This window comes from Hyperolius riggenbachi, chromosome 9 (assembly GCF_040937935.1).
Source record: "Hyperolius riggenbachi isolate aHypRig1 chromosome 9, aHypRig1.pri, whole genome shotgun sequence".
NCBI lineage: Eukaryota > Metazoa > Chordata > Amphibia > Anura > Hyperoliidae > Hyperolius > Hyperolius riggenbachi.
Window position 1 is genome coordinate 128,431,402 of NC_090654.1, and position 20,999 is coordinate 128,452,400.

Consider the following 20,999-nt stretch of genomic DNA (forward strand, 5'->3'; position numbering starts at 1 on the left):
AGGAAAAGTGTGGTTCATCAAGTAGAACACATTTCTCCATTTCTCTGTTCAACCTAAACACTGGCATGGATATAGGACTGGATCACTGGAGGGCTGGACATACCTAAATTACTCCTTCCTGATGTAGTGTTCATAGCAGACATTTTGTGGCAGGGTCCGGAGAGATATATTTTCTTTCAAGGTATGGTCTCTTAGTTGACTTCAGCTACAGGGCTGATTGCTCAGCTGTAAACTCACCTGTGATTGGCTGGCCTGTCAGATAACTATAAATGTATGCGTATTAACTTTTTATATTGCTGTATATTGGTTTGTATCCCTGCCCTCCCATTGATGCTTAGCCTTACTGTTGCTATTTAGTTATGCAGTCTTCTACCCCAGTGCACTCTGGGAAACCAGGCACTATTTCTGTATATGGGCCTATACAGGGGCCTATATGCAAGTCACGTTTTCTCCTGAGTTTTCTACTAGGTGATATTTTACAACTTTTGCTTTTGGAGGCAACAGCAAGCAATAAAATACTCAAAATAAATTTGATAGTAATTTTTCACCAATTTTTGGGTACTTCTTCAATTGTAAAATGCAGAAAATTTAGTTTTCAGAGAAGATGAAAATTATCTCCTAGGAGATAACGCAGGTGAAAAAATGAATTGCATATGGGCCAGGGTGAGGAAAGAGTTTACAATGGGAAAACGCTGACTAAATAATGTATGAATGAATATTGTAAAATGTAAGAAATTTAAAGGGACTCCGAGCAGTGCCTGTGGGTATGCCTTTAAGCATACCCACAACTAATTATTATATCCTCACACCTACCAGCATGATGTTTGTAATTATATCCCCCTGGGTTCCTTGTATTTCATTGCATTGTGCTGAATGGAGCTGCCGACATTGGGGAAAGCATCGTCCTGTGTAATACAATGTTGAATAAGGAATCCAAGATGGTGGCCGCGATTTTGATCGCGTAAATAGCGAAAACTAAAAGCCGTAGGGTGGCAGTTTATATATCATTGGAAAGAGGAGAAAGAGAGAGTGTGAAGGATTGCGGAAAAGCCGCCGCGTGCTCTGACGGCGTTGCGGCTGTTTCCGCATCTAGTCCGGCAGTTTACGCGCGGCGACATGTGTCTGATCTGGTTCAGCCTTCCTGTGCACATAGGCTGAGGAATACACGCGCGCGCGGAGAGGCAGAAGCTTTATGGGAAGCAGAGACGGATCAGCTGACTCCCTTGGTCAACTGATCCGAGGATGAATGCGGATTGGCTGGAAGGGACTGGGCGGCGCTGATTAGCACTGCACTATATAACCACTCGTACCTCAGTCTCACGTTGTCTGCCGTTGCAAATGCTTTATGTGTTAGCACACAGACCTCAGTCAGATCCTACAGTGTGTTAGAACCAGGACGGACCTGGGAAATCACACTGAGCTAGATTCTCTCGCATGTCATGTTATGTTATGCTGTAGACTAGTTCCAGGGTGTTGTGACTACGGACCTCACACCCAAGCTTAGGAAACTGTCTCAATGCTATGTTATGCTATAGACTAGTTCCAGGGTGTTGTGACTACGGACCTCACACCCAAGCTTAGGAAACTGTCTCAATGCTATGTTATGCTATAGACTAGTTCCAGGGTGTTTTGACTACGGACCTCACACCTAAGCCTAGGAAACTGTGTCAATGCTATGTTATGCTATAGACTAGTTCCGGGGTGTTGTGACTACGGACCTCACACCCAAGCCTAGGAAACTGTGTCAATGCTATGTTATGTTATAGACTAGTTCTGGGGTGTTGTGACTACGGACCTCACACCCAAGACTAGGAAACTGTATCAGTGTTATGTATGATAGTTCCAGGGTGCTGTAACTACTAACCTCACACCCAAGACTAGCATTGTGTTTCTGCACTACCTTAGCCCGTCACTAGGGTGTAGAGAGCCAGTATCTCTCATCCAGTAGGGCAAGTTTGTTCATTTAGCAGCAGGGCATCCTGCAACCTAGCCCTGGCCCCTCTCCTAGGGAGCCTTTGACCTATAGGGATTCACCCACAGGCTGGGGTGAATTCCCTTCATCGTCCTACCTCCAGTTCCTCTGGTGGTTCTCGCTCAAAGTATTACTGTTATTCCATACACTCATTCTCAGGTGTCCAGAGGTTAGACATACCTGGATTATTGGTGATTCTGCAGATCATCCATAATCTGGTGTATATCTGTATTACTGGTGATTCTGCAGATTGCCAATAATCAGATTCTCTCTGCGTGTTGACACCGATCGTTACAGAACGGCAGACCAAAACAATATGGACACACTTGACAGTCGTCTGCTTGCACTCACCACCTCGGTGGAGAATTGCATCAGCGTGCTGGATAGTCATCAGACCCAGATCAATGCCTTGTCTGGGTCTATACAAGCCCTTCAGACGACTGTTAATGCAGTGCGATCCCCTCTTGTTACAGACTTACGCATGCCGGTGCCCGAGACATTTTCTGGTCGTAGATCTGACTTTCGAAACTTTAACAATCGAGTGTTGTCTTACTTTGAGTTGAAACCTAATACTTCAGATACCGCCGCACAGAGAGTTATCTTTATTAAAACACTGTTGACTGGAGATTCCCAGACCTGGGCATACGCATATGGCCTTCAACCAGGGGATGGGGCCCTGTCCTCTGTGGAGGAATTTTTTAAAGCGATGGCTATAATTTACGATGATCCGGACTTTGCCTCGACCGCTGAGCGGAAGCTCAAGATGTTGCGGCAAGGCAAAGATTCGGTAGAAACTTATGCAGCGGAGTTCAGGAAGTGGGCGGTGTCAGCTAGATGGGGCTCATTTGCATTGTTGGATTGTTTCTTGTCAGGATTGTCAGATACAGTGTCTATTTTGATGCTGGGATATCCTGAGCCAAAAACTATTGATGAAGCCATTTCCCTAGCGATCAGAGTGGACCGTCGCCTACGGTACCAGAGACAAAGTCAGGGTAGGAGTAATGTGAGATACGTTACCTATGCTTATTCTCCACCTACGTCACCCCCTCCTGAACCCATGCAGATTGGACGGTCAAAATTGTCCCGAGTTGAGCAGAGTTGTAGAAAAGCTGAACAGCTCTGCATGTACTGTGCAGAGGAGGGTCATAAAGCGCAGAACTGTCGCAAAAAGTCGAGAAACGCTGCTGCCTAGGAGTGGTCAGAGGTAACACCCTAGGCGTGCAGAATTTACCTCTTAAAGACGATCGACTGCTCCTCCCATGCACCATTTCATGGGAGGACCAGACAGTTTCTACTGAGGCTTTTATCGACTCTGGCTCGGCCGCCAATTTTATTGACTATGATTTTGCTAGAAACTTGGGAATACCTATTGTCCCATTAAGTCATAAGGTGTTAGTTACTGCGGTGGACGACTCTCCTCTGCAGAGTAAATACCCTCTGTCTCAGACTCCAGAGTTGGAGGTCACCATAGGGGTTTTGCATAGGGAGAGTCTGCAGTTTTTTGTGTTACGGATGGCAACTTCCACCATTATCCTTGGTCTGCCATGGTTACGACTTCACGCCCCTCAGATTGATTGGGCCTCTGGTCAGCTAACGAGCTGGTCTACCCGCTGCTATCATCATTGTTTGGCAAAGGTAACCATGGGTAACACCAGTATTCAGGTGGAAGGATTGCCGGGGCAGTATAAAGATTTTGCTGATGTCTTTTGTTCTAAATCAGCAGACAGACTGCCCCCTCATCGTCCCTTTGATTGTCCGATTGATTTAAGATCTGGTTGTATGCCTCCTAGGGGTCACCTTTATAACTTGTCCGGGCCGGAGAAGTTGGCAATGCAGGAGTACATCAAAGAAAATTTAGCTAAGGGTTTCATTCGCCCCTCCCGGTCACCTGCAGGCGCTGGATTCTTTTTTGTAAAAAAAAAGATGGAGGCCTCCGTCCCTGCATAGACTATCGGGGTCTGAATAAGATCACTGTGAAAAATCGTTACCCGTTGCCTCTGATTGACGATTTATTCTCCCAGATCACCAATGCAAAAATTTTCTCGAAATTTGACTTAAGGGGTGCATACAACCTAGTGCGCATCAGGGACGGTGACGAGTGGAAGACGGCCTTTTATACACCCGATGGGCATTACGAGTACTTAGTGATGCCCTTCGGGTTGTGCAACGCCCCGGCCATCTTCCAAGAGCTGATTAACGAAGTTTTCAGACCAATTTTGGGTAAATTTGCATTAGTATATCTTGATGATATACTAGTCTTTTCAGCCACTCTGGCCGAGCATCGGAGACATGTCAAGTATGTGCTGGAAAGACTAAGACAGAATCAATTATATGCCAAACTGGAAAAGTGCATTTTTGAGGTGACCTCTATGGCGTTTTTGGGGTACGTAATATCTACCTCGGGCCTCTCTATGGACCCTGGGAAAGTCTCTGCGGTACTGGACTAGCCACAGCCTGTGGGTCTGAAGGCCCTCCAGAGATTCCTGGGTTTTGCAAATTACTACAGGAGATTTATTAAGGGGTACTCTACAGTGGTTGCGCCCCTCACCAGTCTCACTAAGAAAGGGGCTGATACTCACCACTGGTCCGAGGAAGCTCTTACGGCCTTTGATACCCTAAAGAAACTGTTCTGTTCTGCCCCTATCCTGAGGCATGTCGATGTCACCTTCCCGTTCATAGTAGAGGTTGATGCCTCTGAGGTGGGGGTGGTGGCTGTGCTGTCTCAGCGTTCCGGTTTGCAGAGTAAGCTTCATCCTTGCGCTTACTTCTCCCGTAGGTTTTCTCCAGCGGAGAGAAACTACGATATAGGCAACCGTGACCTCCTGGCCATCAAGTTAGCCTTTGAGGAATGGCGACATTGGTCGAGGGTGCAGAACATGTCATTACAGTTTACACGGATCATAAAAACTTGGAGTACATAGAGAATGCTAAGAGACTCAGTCCTCGACAGGCCCGGTGGTCACTGTTCTTTTCCAGATTCTCCTTTATAATTACGTACACTCCTGGTAGTAAGAACGTTAAGGCTGATGCCTTGTCCAGGTGTTTTGAGCCCGAGACGGCACAGCCCTCGGCATCCGAGACTATTCTGCCTCGGAGGGTGGTTTTGACAGCCACAAAGACCTGGAAGGATTGGGCTGCCACTCTGGCCCCATATCAGCAGGATGTCCCAGAAGGAAAGCCTGAGGGAGTGTTGTTTGTGCCCCTGCCCTTTCGTTTACAGCTCTTACAGCTGTTTCACTCCCATAAGAATGCTGGTCATCCCGGGGCCACCAGGACACAGGATCTCCTTGCCAAGTGTGCATGGTGGCCATCTTTGGCCACAGATTGTAAGGAGTTTGTGAGGGAGTGTGCTGTGTGTGCTAGGAGCAAACCTTCCCGACAGGCTCCAGTGGGGACCTTACAGCCTTTGCCAGTTCCAGATGAACCGTGGACCCATCTGTCCATGGATTTTGTGGGTGAACTCCCCAGGTCTGAGGGCATGACTGTCATCTGGGTGGTAGTAGACAGATTCAGCAAGATGGCCCATTTTATCCCTCTGAAAGGACTCCCCTCCGCCCAAGAGCTGGCCAATCTCTTCATCCAGCACATTTTCCGGCTGCATGGTTGTGATGCTCATCTGAGCTAGGATATCCGAGTTACTCGGATATCCTCAGGCACGTGCACAGGGGGGTGCTCTGGGTGCCCAGGCACCCCCCTTTTTAAAATCTTCAAAAAAAAGGCCCCTCTCGCTGCTCAAAATAAGCTCCGCCCCCAATCGCGATAAGCCCCGCCCACCCACGGGAAGCTCCTCCCCCGCCTGGGACATTTTCAAGTGAAGAGGCCCAGACAGGATTGCTAGTGTGGCATACTGACCTCTCCCTCCACCTAGGACCCATACTGACCTCTACCTCCCCCAGCACCCATAGTCACCTCTCCCTCCACCTAGTACCCAGTGACCACTCCCTCCCCTAGCACTCACAGTGACCTCTCCCTCCACCTAGGACCCATACTGACCTCCAGGGCCGCCATCAGAATTTTCTGGGCCCCGTACTTGGCAAAGCTACAGGGCCCCCCCTCACAGCAAATACCAATCTGATAGGTAGGTTGTGTGGGAGCAGAGCCACAGAATGTGGGGTAGAGTCAAAGCAACTTGCCTGTCGCCCATAAAACCCTCCCCCCTGCATTGATGCAGGTTCACCAATCACGCAGCAGGGAAGAGAGAGATGACCACACAACTCCTGTTATGCCATGGTAAAATAGCCAGCAGAGGCTTGAGTGGCACTGCCATTGTTTGGACCCCAGGCCCTTCCTGGGCCCCATACTACTGTCCCTCTTGTACCCCCCTGATGGCTGCCCTGCTGACCTCTTCCTACCCAGTACCCACAGTGACATCTCCCTTCACCTAGCACCCACAGTGACCTTTCCCTCCATCTAGCACCCACAGTGACCTCTCCCTCCACCTAGCACCCACAGTGACCCCTCCCTCTCCCAGCACCCACAGTGACCTCTCCCTCCACCTAGCACCCACAGTGGCCTCTCCCTCCCCAGCTCTAGCAGTGATCCTGTCTACCCCAGCACCCACACTGACCTATCCCTCCCCCAGCACCCACAGTGATTTTTACCTCCCCCAGTGGCTATCCTTCTGTCCCCTGCAGCACCCACAGTGACCTCCCATCCCAAAAGCAGCACCTACAGTGACCTCTCCCATTGCCAGCGCCCACAGTGGCCTCTCCCAACATCCAGCATCCACTCCCTCCTCCAGTAACCACACTGACTTCTCCCACACCCACAGTGACCTCCCCTTCCTCCAGCACCCATACTGATCTCTTCCTTCCACAGCACCCATAGTGGCCAACCCTCACCCAGCACCCACACTGACCTCTACCTCCCTTAGCAGCAACTATGCCATTCATAGCAGCACCCATAGTGACCTCCCACCCCCTGCACCCATACTGACCTCTACCTCCCGAGACCCACAGTGATCTCCCCCAAAGGACCCACAGCGACCTCCCTTTCCTCCAGCACCCATACTGACCTCTACCTTCCACAGCACCCACAGTTACTTTTCCCCACAGTGACCTACCCTTCCCCCATCAACCACACTGACCTCGACCTCCCCTAGCAGCAACTATGCTATTCATAGCAGTACCCACAGTGATCTCCCACCCCCTGCACTCACATCAATCCCACCAATATTCAGCACCCACATTACACTCAACCAGTAACCCCCACTATAGCAAGCACCCAGTACTTGCACCAAGCACCCTGCATTCAATACTCACATCCGGCCTCAATATGGCACTTAGCACTTGCATCAAACAGCCACATGACACCCAGTACCTGCACCCCTTCACCCTATAGCTGGCACCCAGAACTCACACCCACATGGCACAGTACTTGCACCCAGCCCCAACATGGCACTCACTACTCACACCTGCACACCGCCTTCACATGGCACCCACTATCTGCACTCACATAACTAGTACTAGCACCCAAACTACCTTCACTCAGAACCCACATGACACACAATGCCCACCCATAGCTAGCACTCAGTGCAGGCATGGCACCAAGTATTTTCACCTATGTGATACCCAGTACCTGCACCCAACACCCACATGTTTCATCTGCAGTAGTTCCAGTTGCACTAAGCCTCCACTTGGTGCTCAGCACCCACACCAAACACTCACATATGACATCCAGTACTTGCACCCAGAACTCACAAGGGACTGAGTACCTGCAATCAACACCTACATGATGGTTGATACACGCTCATACAGCCAGAATACACATGTCGCCCTGGGCCAGCACCCAGAACCCACATGGCACCCAGCATCTGCCTTTAGCACCCACATGACAACTAATACCCCACTAGCCAGCACCCATCACCCATATGTCACCATGTACTCACTCCCAGTACCCACTTGGCACTCAGTATTTGCACCTAACACCTACATACCCCCATAATCAACACCCACATGGCACAGTACTCACACGTCACCAAGTTCCAAAGCCTAGTACCAGTCCATGGCCAGCACCCAGGGCCAGTGCTACCATAGAGGCAAAGGAGGCAGCTGCCCCAGGGCCCAAGAGCTTGTAGGGGACCCCAGTGGCTACAAGAGGAAAAAAAAATTCAAATCGACCTTATAGTTTTTGAGAAAATTGATTTTAAAGTAACAAAGGAAAAAAATACACATTTAAAAAACAGACGACTTTAAAGGAAAAAAGTATACTTTTAAATGCGGTAAATGTCACTTTTAGCACCTAACGGTAGTGTAATTTTACATGTATCAAAAGAAAGAGCAATACATTTCCTGACGGGGTTTTCAGGGGGTCCATGCGCAGCCGCAGCGCTTTGGCCAGGGATCGCTATACAGCCGCAATATGGCTGTATGACGATCCCTGGCATTTTTTTCCTATTTTCCCCCAAAAAATGTATGTTTAGAGTGTGGGAATTTTTTTTTTAAATTATGTGGGGTCCCCCCTCCTGAAGCTTTTTAACCCCTTGTCCCACATGCAGGCTGGGATAGCCAGAATGTGGAGCTCTGACCGATTGGGGCTTCAAACCCTGATATACCAGCTGCAAAAAAGGTCCCTTAACCTTAATGCCAATTTTTGCTCTGGGGTATCTGTTGGGGGGGGGGGGGGGGGTGGCAGGTTCATTTTGCCCTGGGGCCCTATTGTTGCTTTAACCGGCCCTGCCAGCACCCAAATAGCACCCAGCACCCCAGTACCCCTGAACCCGTATGAGACTCAGTACTCTCCCATGGCACACAACCAGACCACACATGGCACTCCCTACTCACATGGATCCCTGTACCAATTAGCAATCACATGGCACCCACTATTGTTTATCACTATCTGCTACTCATTCAGCACCCAATACTGCATAGCACCCACTGCAAATAAACACCCAATATAAACTGGACCTTGGTACCCAAAGCAGCTTGACACAGACTTTACTTTGGTATCTCGGCACCCACTGCAACTGAGCACAAAGTGAACCTTTTTGTCTTACAATCTACTGCATCTGGGCACCCACTGCACCTTGGCACGTACTGCAGTTTTGCATCTACTAATGCTTAGCAACCACTACATATTGGTAACTACTTATTTGCCTGAAAAGAGGATTGGGTGCTGATCAAGAGGGACAGAGGTCCCAGTAATGAAAGGTGAGTCTGTGCCTCCACTGTGGGCTCCACTGTGCCCACTCTAACCCACTAACAGTGGGCACCTATGACTGTTGATTTGAGGGTGGTAGCACCAAAAGAGTTGGTTGGAAGGAGACACAAAGTCTGCCTGATACTGCTATAAAGGTGTGTGTGTGTGGGGGGGGGGGGGGGAGGGTGTTTGTGGGGGAAGGCATTGCCAGGCCCCTTTTTTTAAATTTGAGCACCCCCCACTTAAAGACCCTCTGCACGGCCTTGGATATCCTAGCTCTTTTTTCACTATTCGAGCTCGAATACCGAGCTCGAATAGTATTAGCTATCCGGGCTGTGCTATCCTGGCGCACCTGGATAGCAATCAGATATCCGGAGATATCTTAGCTATCCGAGCTCGGATAGCATCACGAGCTCGGATAGCGTCACGCCAGACGTCACCTCGAGTCCTCACAAGCGAATCAGAGGGCTCCCAGCCCTCTGACTGCAGCCAATCACAGAGGGGGAGCCTGGCCAAGCCCCCCTCTATAAATAGCGGACGCCATCTTGCCTCACTCGTCCTGCTTGCGACTTACTGACTGATTGTACTGAGAGAACTGCTTCCACTGGCGTAACAATAGGGCCTGCAGCCCCTGCACCCGCGGGGGGGCCCGGCCCTCCCCTGGGGCCCGCTCGGGGCCGTTTTGTGGGGGTTGGAGGGGACGCAGCATGAGGGGAAAGCCATGCAGCAATTCGGCGGGGAGGGGGGAGGGTCCCCCCCCTCCCTCACCTCCGGGCTCTCCCCTCTGCGCTCCCCTCCGCCTTACATCTAAGTCCGGGCAGTGTCTGGGCAGCGGCGGGCAATCTTCGGGTGATCCGGATAGTAGTTATCCGGATGACACCCAGTGCTGTGCGGGCTGGGCGGAGGATCAAGCTTACCCTTCTGACGTCTTCTCCGGCCGTCCCTCGGCGCCTCCCACGATGCGTTCCACTCGGCGCTCGCGTGACTTCAAACACTTCCTCCTTCCGGGTTGAAGGAGGAAGTGTTTGAAGTCACGTGAGCGCCGAGTGGAACGCATCGTGGGAGGCGCCGAGGGACGGCCGGAGAAGACGTCAGAAGGGTAAGCTTGATCCTCCGCCCAGCCCGCACAGCACAGCAGTACTGGGTGTCATCCGGATAACTACTATCCGGATCACCCGAAGATTGCCCGCCGCTGCCCAGACACTGCCCGGACTTAGATGTAAGGCGGAGGGGAGCGCAGAGGGGAGAGCCCCGAGGTGAGGGAGGGGGGGACCTTCCCCCCTCCCCGCCGAATTGCTGCATGGCTTTCCCCTCATGCTGCGTCCCCTCCAACCCCCACAAAACGGCCCGGGGGGGGGGGGCCCGCTCAGAAATTCTGCAGGGGGGCCCGGTGGGGCCTAGTTACGCCCCTGACTGCTTCAGTGCTTTTTGTCTGTGTGCAAGTGCATTGCTATTGTTCTAAACCTAGCGTTTTTACACTCCAACACTTGATCTTCAACTGTATTGCTTTGTATTGTAGATAGATTGTATTTTAGGCAGTTTAGTTTGTGTGATTAGGGACTAGAGAGGGAGACTGTCACTGGTGCTGCTGCAGGCCTGCAGCCAGCAGCTAGGCCCTGTGCCTAGGCAAGGCAGCCTGCCCTGCTTTGTGGTCTAGTCTCTACCTTACCTGTGCTCTCAATTGTCCTACTCTACTGTACTACTACTTCTGTGTTAGATAGATTATTGTACTATTTTGTGGTTAGCAAGGCCCAGCTTTACTGCTGGATAGCTGGATAGAGTACTGGTTAAGGGCTCTGCTTTTGACATGGGCGACCAGGGTTCGAATCCTGGCTAGGTCAAGTACCTATTCAGTAAGGAGTTCAAGGCAAGACTCCCTAACACTGCAGGGTGGCCTCTTGAGCGTGTCCCAGTGGCTGCAGCTCTTGAGCGCTTTGAGTCCAACAGAAAAAAAGCGCTATACAAATGTTCGTATTATTATTATCGTATTATTATTATACCTGTCCTGCTGTATCTGCTCTCAGTAATCTAGTCACACCTGTTCTACTATTTAGCTCGATTCTTCTATTGTTTAGTTAGTACACTACTCACTGTACTCTAGTCTGTGTTTAGGGACCGTCAGTCAGCGTCAGCTAGGGTCTTAGTGTGCGTGCGCAGTACACATCTGCGCTGTCCGCACCCTCCAGTTAGTGCTACACCCGTCCTCCTATTGTTTATATATATATCACTACTTCTATTGTGTATTTGCTGAATTGTACTGTAGTCTGACACCATTAGTCAGTGTCAGCTAGGGTCTTAGTGTGCGCAGTGCGCACTCTCTCTTTAGCGCTACACCGATCTCTGCTGTAGAGTACAGTACATCTGTCCGTCACCTCACACACCCACCACCACCAGTCCCACCCCATTAAAGTACCCCACTTGTCCCACCCGCCTTTACATACATAAGTTTTTTTTTTCATTTGTATAATATTAAAAATATACAATGTCTGGAACTGGCAGCCGCGGTTTGGGCAGGGGCAGCAAGGGCATCGCCAAGAGAGGAGGTCGTGGGCGTGGCAGCCGCGCCACCACCATGCGCAGTTCTGCGTTTGCACCAGGAGCTATTCCGCCATTAGCCACTGGCCGTGGACGCCTTGGCCGCCCAACAGCTGGGAGTCACGCTGCAGAGACACAGCAGCAGCAGCAACAGCGTGCGGCCCAGATGTTCCTCCCACCGCCAGGTCGTAGCCGTCCTATTGAGGAGAAGGACGCAGACGCTGTGGTGGAACTGATGGTGGATGAGCAGGCCACCATTAGCTCTGGAACCGAGCCCTCCACCCCCGCCACCATTCCTGTTCGCAAGAGCAGCAGCAGCAACCCAGCACTGTACGTGGGGAAGACGACAAGAGATGTCAAAACCAGGGTACAGGAACACAGAGACTCGATCCGGGGATTTAAACCATCAGTACCAAGCAGCCATACTCCGGTGGGCAAACACTTTCATGCCCGAGGACACGGAGTATCGCAGCTAAAGTGGATGGTATTAGATCACGTACCACCACCGAAACGAGGAGGAGACAGGGACAGGCTGCTATTACAGAAAGAAGCAAGGTGGATGAGGAAACTCGATTCTATTGCGCCTAAGGGCTTGAATGAAATGTTTAGCATGAAATGCTTTTTGTAAACTAATGCTGGCATATGTCTTCTCTTCCAGGTCGTGATGACTTGTCATCGCTATGGTGGGTGGTGGAAAGAGGGAACATCTGCATCCGTGGTGCAGTGAGTCTATGCATAGTACTGCTGTTATGCCTGTGTATTAACTAGGTTTTACCTGATGTTTGCTTACACTTATGATGCTTAGGTGTTTATTTCTTTTGGGTAGACACCTATGTGTAGTGCCCAACAAGATGGACTTAACCCTGATGGGTTAATTTGGACTTGGACTTACCCTGAGGGGTTAATATATATGCTGGTCATGTGACCAAGGAGGAGGAGCTTTCAATTGGGTGTGGTGAACTACTGTTGTTCATAAGTTTGCTGTGTTAGTCGTGGTTGCATGTACACCTGAGGAAGGGGATTTCCCCGAAACATGTCGTGTTTTGCTACCGATTTGATAAACGCAAGTTTATACGCCATTTGAGTGCCTCCTTCATTCAATACAGCCGCCCAGCACTGCCTGGGGGAGAGGAGGAGGAGTGCAGTTCTCCAGCCCCAGCGGGCGACACCAGCACCCTGTCACTCAGCACCTTCTTATGGACCCCAAGCACAGAGAAGGTATGGAGTGCTGTTGCGGAAGAATTGGCAGAGGAAGAAATGCTCATGGGCACTTTGGGGGATGATGCTTTGGACAGTCAGACAGTGGTGACTGTCCATCCGCCCATGCATGCAGAAGGGGAGTTTGGGGGATCCCAGCAGGACATGTTTGCGAAGGGGGAGGATGATGATGACAGGGAGCAGGACAAAGACTGGGTGCCAGGTCCTGGGAGTGAGGATGTCATCAGCTCTGAGGAGGAGGAGGAGGAAGATGCATCTGTGGGCCTTGCTAGAAGGATCAGCATCGCAGGCATGAGCAGGATCACAAGTGGGAGTGGTATGCAGGCCACACAGCATGCTGATCAGGAGACGAGTTCTGCCAGTGCCACCACCAGCCGCACCAAGAACCCCCCCAACCACCACAGGGAGACCAGCGGCAGCAGCACCTTCCAGCCGAAGGGGCAACTTCACCTCCCCAATATGGAATTTTTTCACCCTTCCATATTTGGAGTGCAAGTATGCCACCTGCAACCAGTGCCGCAAGCAGCTCAGCAGAGGGAAGGAGCCCTCTGCGTTTGGCACCACCTCTCTGGTCAACCACCTTGCAGGGAAACACTTTCACGAGCATGAGGAGTTCGTGAAGTTGAAGGAAGCTGGCAGTGGCAGTGGCAGACCCGCCACCACTGCGAAGCCGTCGGCAGCAGGAGTGCGTCAGCAACGCACTGCTCCTCCTCCCTCTGCAACTCCTGCCGCCAACACTGAGGCCTGTTCTGGCAGCCAGTCCTCAGTGGCCTCCTCTTCTCCCTCCACTGCTTCCCGTGCCAGCAAAAGGCCTCGCCAGACCCTGCTCAGCGACACCTTCCAGGGGGTGGTCAGGGTTCTGCCTCCCAGCAGCCGTCACGTGCGTCAGCTGAACGGCTTGCTGGCACGGGCCATGTGCTCCCAACTCCTGCCTTATTCCCTTGTGCAGGAGGGGAGCGACATGCGTGCGCTCCTGATGTGTGCAGCCCCCGATTGGCCAATCACCAGCCGACATTATTTCGCACGCACGGCCATTCCTGCATTTCACCGCTCTGTGATGGCCAATGTCGGGAGAGGGCTGGAGCACGCGGTGGGTCAACGGGTCCACGTCACCATGGACTCGTGGAGCAGCCGGTTTGGGACAGGCCGCTATCTGTCCTTCACCGCGCATTGGGTCAGCTTGGTGGAAGGGGGTGAGGAGGGGGGAGCAGCATCGGCCGGCACTGTCAGAGCAGCAGCAGCACCAACAACGCAGTGGGTGGTGCCACCATGCAGGGTCAGCGGAACAGCAGCAGGTTCCTCTGATCCGCTTCCATCCTCCGGCACACCAGCCCAAACCCCCCGCCTCAGCAGCAGCGTGAAGACCCGCCACTGCCAAGCGCTACTGGAATTGGTCAGCCTGGGGAAGGCCCAACTGACGGCGAACCACGTCCTGGCCAAACTCCGAGAGCAGAAGAGGAATTGGCTGACCCCCAGAGGCCTCAGAGTCGGAGAGGTGGTGTCCGACAATGCGGCAAACCTAGTTGCTGCAATCAGCAGGGGAGACCTGACCCACATCCCCTGCCTGGCGCACGTCCGAAACCTGGTAGTCCAAAAGTTCCTGCGGACCTACCAGGGGATGGACTGACTCCTTGAGGCGGCAAGGAAGGTTGTGCGTCACTTCCGGCACTCGCCTGCAGCCGTGGCGAGCCTGGAAGAGGTGCAGAAGGAGCTGCACCTGCCAAAGCACCGGCTCATGCTCGATGTTCCAACTCGCTGGAACTCCACCCTGGCGATGTTGGAGCGTCTGGTTGAACAGAGGCAGGCTGTCAGCCAGTACGTTGCACGAGCAACAGTTGCCTCCCTCACTGCAACTGGGCGTGCCGCCACCAACCTCCCGTCCATCATCTCCACGGGGGACTGGGGGCACATGCAGCAGGTGTGCTCAGTCCTGGCACCCTTCCTGCAGGCCAACAACATGGGGAGCAGGGACCATGCAATGGTGTGCGAGTGGGTGCCCATGGTGTGTGTGCTGGACAGGGCCCTGTATGCACTGCTGGAAGAGGGAGCGGCAGCCTTGGACCAGCAGGAGCTGCAGGCAGCTTCACAGGCCACCTCTGAGGAGGAGGGCTCGGAGTTGGTGGAGGTCCCTGACCTTGCTGCTGATGAGGGGGAGCAGCAGAGCGCAGCTGGACTGGTGTGGGGGTGGAGAGAGGATGAGGTGGAGGGGGCAGAGGAAGAGGAGGACAGCACTCTCGGCTCTGGGGATGCCGATGATGTGCCAACAGACGTGGCCAGACTCTTCCCAATGGCAGCGCACATGCTGAGGTGCCTGCGCAAGGACCCAAGGGTGATCCAGATGAAGCAGAGGGAGGACATCTGGATCTGCATGATGCTGGACCCACGTCTGAAGGGGAAGCTCAGCCAGTTCCTGCCTGCAGGAGGAGACCGTGCGCAACAAATGAGGCATTTGCAGCTGTCCCTTGTTGAGCGCTTGCAGGAAGCCTTACCTGAGCCATCCACCCCCACTGTCCAGCCAGCACAGAGGCAGCAGCAGGTGCCTGCATCCACCAGCAGCAAGCGCACGCGCACCACAGACCTGCTGTCTCTGACCCAAGAGCTCTACATGAGTGTAGAGCTGCCAAGGACTAGAGAGGAGGTGCCTGCAGCAGCATCCTTCTCCAGTCACAGGCAGCGCTTGACCCGCATGGTGGCTGACTACATGGAGTCCTTCAGTGGGCTTGACAGCGTGGCCCCTGTTGATCCCAAGGAGTATTGGGTCAAGCACCTGACGATCTGGAGCGAGCTTGCGCAGTACGCCCTGGAAGTGCTCTCCTGCCCCCCTTCCAGCGTACTGTCAGAGCGTTGCTTCAGTGCAGCCGGTGGAGTCGTCACTGAGAAGCGATCTCGTCTGTCTCACAAGTCTGTGGACAGACTGACGTTTCTCAAAATGAACCAGGCTTGGGTGGAAGGCGAATTCATGGCCCCTGTTGTCGACGAGAGGGGGACATGAAGTGACGACTGGCGCACACACACATACACCTGCTGCTGCTACTGCTGTTGTATTTCATCCTGCTGTCTGTGTGTTTCCACTGCCAGGGAACACATTACAAGGTGCTGATGCCCATGCACCACCAGCTATTACACTCAAAAATAGCTGCATTCAATTTGTAAAAAAAAAAAAAAAATTCTAATTATTTTAGAGGTGTCCGGGTTGAAAACTGTGCTGTCCCAATTGTGTATTGGACACAATGTGGGCTTCACGACCGCTGTCTGGAACCTCATGCTGTGTATCTATGGCCCTGGAACCACCGCTAGGACCCAGGGCCTACTATGTCTCGCTGCCTGCCCTCCTGCCTGCTGCCAAATGCCAGTCTGCCACACACTTATCCTCCTCACGCTGCCTGCTGTTGTATTTCCTCCTGCTTTCTGGGTCTCCTCTCTAGTGTTGGGCGAACATCTAGATGTTCGGGTTCGGGCCGAACAGGCCGAACATGGCCGCGATGTTCGGGTGTTCGACCCGAACTCCGAACATAATGGAAGTCAATGGGGACCCGAACTTTCGTGCTTTGTAAAGCCTCCTTACATGCTACATACCCCAAATTTACAGGGTATGTGCACCTTGGGAGTGGGTACAAGAGGGGAAAAAAAATTAGCAAAAAGAGCTTATAGTTTTTGAGAAAATCGATTTTAAAGTTTCAAAGGGAAAACTGTCTTTTAAATGCGGGAAATGTCTGTTTTCTTTGCACAGGTAACATGCTTTTTGTCGCCATGCAGTCATAAATGTAATACATATAAGAGGTTCCAGGAAAAGGGACCGGTAACGCTAACCCAGCAGCAGCACACGTGATGGAACAGGAGGAGGGTGGCGCAGGAGGAGAAGGCCACGCTTTGAGACACAACAACCCAGGCCTTGCATGAGGACAAGAAGCGTGCGGATAGCAATTTGCATTTTGTCGCCATGCAGTCATAAATGTAATACAGATGAGAGGTTCAATAAACAGGGACCGGAAACGCTAACCCATCACAGATGTTCATTGTTCATGTTACTTGGTTGGGGTCCGGGAGTGTTGCGTAGTCGTTTCCAATCCAGGATTGATTCATTTTAATTTGAGTCAGACGGTCTGCATTTTCTGTGGAGAGGCGGATACGCCGCCGATCTGTGACGATGCCTCCGGCAGCACTGAAACAGCGTTCCGACATAACGCTGGCTGCCGGGCAAGCCAGCACCTCTATTGCGTACATTGCCAGTTTGTGCCAGGTGTCTAGCTTCGATACCCAATAGTTGAAGGGTGCAGATGGATTGTTCAACACAGCTACGCCATCTGACATGTAGTCCTTGACCATCTTCTCCAGGCGATCGGTGTTGGAGGTGGATCTGCACGCTTGCTGTTCTGTGTGCTGCTGCATGGGTGTCAGAAAATTTTCCCACTCCAAGGACACTGCCGATACAATTCCCTTTTGGGCACTAGCTGCGGCTTGTGTTGTTTGCTGCCCTCCTGGTCGTCCTGGGTTTGCGGAAGTCAGTCTGTCGGCGTACAACTGGCTAGAGGAGGGGGAGGATGTCAATCTCCTCCCTAAAGTCTCCACAAGGGCCTGCTGGTATTCTTCCATTTTGACCTGTCTGGCTCTTTCTTCAAGCAGTTTTGGAACATTGTGTTTGTACCGTGGATCCAGAAGGGTATAAACCCAGTAATTGGTGTTGTCCAGAATGCGCACAATGCGTGGGTCGCGTTCAATGCAGTCCTAGGCCGAAGAGGTCATAGCCTAGGGTCACAAAACCTGTTTATTTGGGCAATTTCAATGGTGGCGAGTCTGACGTACATAAATCGCAGCAATGGCCGTTAGCAACGTCTGAATCTCACGAAATGTCTCATGCAGGTAGAAGACATATTGTTAGACTTGGGCTCCAAAGATGGGTTCCCTACATCTCTGCAACCAGAGTTACAGGGCTCCAAATTTGGTAAAATCCCCCATAGGCTTTCATTGGGCCTCCTATTTACAGTTCCAAAATCTCACATCTTTTCAAAGGGCAATGGCTCAGCAGTACCAAATTTTCTAGCATTGTAGGGACCCTTAGGGGGAACATGACTGGTGAGTTTCGGGCCCCTAGGCCGAAGAGGTCATAGCCTAGGGTCGACCAGGAGGGCAGCAAACAACACAAGCCGCAGCTAGTGCCCAAAAGGGAATGGTATCGGCAGTGTCCTTGGAGTGGGAAAATTTTCTGACACCCATGCAGCAGCACACAGAACAGCAAGCGTGCAGATCCACCTCCAACACCGATCGCCTGGAGAAGATGGTCAAGGACTACATGTCAGATGGCGTAGCTGTGTTGAACAATCCATCTGCACCCTTCAACTATTGGGTATCGAAGCTAGACACCTGGCACAAACTGGCAATGTATGCAATAGAGGTGCTGGCTTGCCCGGCAGCCAGCGTTATGTCGGAACGCTGTTTCAGTGCTGCCGGAGGCATCGTCACAGATCGGCGGCGTATCCGCCTCTCCACAGAAAATGCAGACCGTCTGACTCAAATTAAAATGAATCAATCCTGGATTGGAAACGACTACGCAACACTCCCGGACCCCAACCAAGTAACATGAACAATGAACATCTGTGATGGGTTAGCGTTTCCGGTCCCTGTTTATTGAACCTCTCATCTGTATTACATTTATGACTGCATGGCGACAAAATGCAAATTGCTATCCGCACGCTTCTTGTCCTCATGCAAGGCCTGGGTTGTTGTGTCTCAAAGCGTGGCCTTCTCCTCCTGCGCCACCCTCCTCCTGTTCCATCACGTGTGCTGCTGCTGGGTTAGCGTTACCGGTCCCTTTTCCTGGAACCTCTTATATGTATTACATTTATGACTGCATGCCGACAAAAAGCATGTTACCTGTGCAAAGAAAACAGACATTTCCCGCATTTAAAAGACAGTTTTCCCTTTGAAACTTTAAAATCGATTTTCTCAAAAACTATAAGCTCTTTTTGCTAAATTTTTTTTCCTCTTGTACCCACTCCCAAGGTGCACATACCCTGTAAATTTGGGGTATGTAGCATATAAGGAGGCTTTACAAAGCACGAAAGTTCGGGTCCCCATTGACTTCCATTATGTTCGGAGTTCGGCCATGTTCGGCCCGAACCCGAACATCTAGATGTTCGCCCAACACTACACGTGACCCGTTCGGCCAATCACAGCGCTAGCCGAACGTTCGGGTAACGTTCGGCCATGCGCTCTTAGTTTGGCCATATGGCCGAACAGTTTGGCCGAACACCGTCAGGTGTTCGGCCGAACCCGAACATCACCCGAACAGTGGCGAACACTGTTCGCCCAACACTACTCCTCTCCACTGCCAGGGAACACATTACTAGGTGCTGCTGCCCATGCACCACCAGCTATTACACTCAAAAATAGCTGCATTCAATTTGAAAAAAAAATAAAAAATTGTAATTAATTTAGAGGTGTCCAGGTTGAAAACTGTGCTGTCCCAATTGTGTATTGGACACAATGTGGGCTTCACGACCGTTGTCTGGAACCTCATGATGTTCATTTACGGCCCTGGAACCACCGCTAGGAACCAGGGCCTATTATGTCAGTCACATCACACTGCCTGACACACATTACTCCTCCTCCTGTAGCTGCATTGAGCTTCTGCTGTCTGTGTGCTGCTACCACTGCCAGGGAGAACAGAAGAAGAACTATTTTCTGCTGCCACCTGCCCACCCACTCTCCTACCGAGTAACGACCGACTATTACCACACACCATACTACAAATAGCTGCAAGCCTGCAACTACTTCCTCCTCCTGCTCATGTCTGTGTTTTACCACCGCCAGGGTACACAGAAAATGGTGCTGTGGCTTGCAATGTGCCACTACCTACCTATTATGCCATCAACACAAATATAACTATGGTGTTATTAACATAAAATATTTCCACAAATGAAGTAAAAAAAATATTACAAAAGAAAGGAAAACAAAGATACATAATATATAGCAAGGAAATGAGCAGCGCTACTTAAAAACAGACTAGTGCCTACCTGCAAAAGAGTGCAAGCCCCACTTGTAGGGTCGAATACACACCGAGCATACACATGACCTGTCTACCACTAGAGGAGGATGTTGGTTTCCATTAACAGCTTGCATGTACTCGTCCCTCCCACTGCAAAGAAGTCAATCCTCCATGGGAGGGGCCTAACACTAACTAAATCCTAACCTATGTATATGTATAGCCTGGGTGCGGCTAATCAAATAAAATCGAAAATTGAAAATTGCGCAAAAGGTGGATCAGCGCAACACCAGGCCGCCTCCGAATGGCCTCCATCAGAGATGCGCTGAGCCCCCCCAGGAACTACAAACGCACCTTGAACCCAAACAGAAGCTCTGCATATACACCAAAAGCATGGCTGTTAAGTGGGAGCAGCTGACCAAAAACGAATTACATTAGTACATAGCAAGGAAATGAGCAGCGCTACTTAAAAACAGACTAGTGCCTACCTGCAAAAGAGTGCAAGCCCCACTTGTAGGGTCGAATACACACCGAGCATACACATGACCTGTCTACCACTAGAGGAGGATGTTGGTTTCCATTAACAGCTTGCATGCAACCTATTAAACCTTAACAGCCATGCTTTTGGTGTATATGCAGAGCTTCTGTTTGGGTTCAAGGTGCGTTTGTAGTTCCTGGGGGGGCTCAGCGCATCTCTGATGGAGGCCATTCGGAGGCGGCCTGGTGTTGCGCTGATCCACCTTTTGCGCAATTTTCAATTTTCGATTTTATTTGATTAGCCGCACCCAGGTTATGCATATACATAGGTTAGGATTTAGTTAGTGTTAGGCCCCTCCCATGGAGGATTGACTTCTTCGCAGTGGGAGGGACGAGTACTTAATAGGTTGCATGCAAGCTGTTAATGGAAACCAACATCCTCCTCTAGTGGTAGACAGGTCATGTGTATGCTCGGTGTGTATTCGACCCTACAAGTGGGGCTTGCACTCTTTTGCAGGTAGGCACTAGTCTGTTTTTAAGTAGCGCTGCTCATTTCCTTGCTATGTACTAATGTAATTCGTTTTTGGTCAGCTGCTCCCACTTAACAGCCATGCTTTTGGTGTATATGCAGAGCTTCTGTTTGGGTTCAAGGTGCGTTTGTAGTTCCTGGGGGGGCTC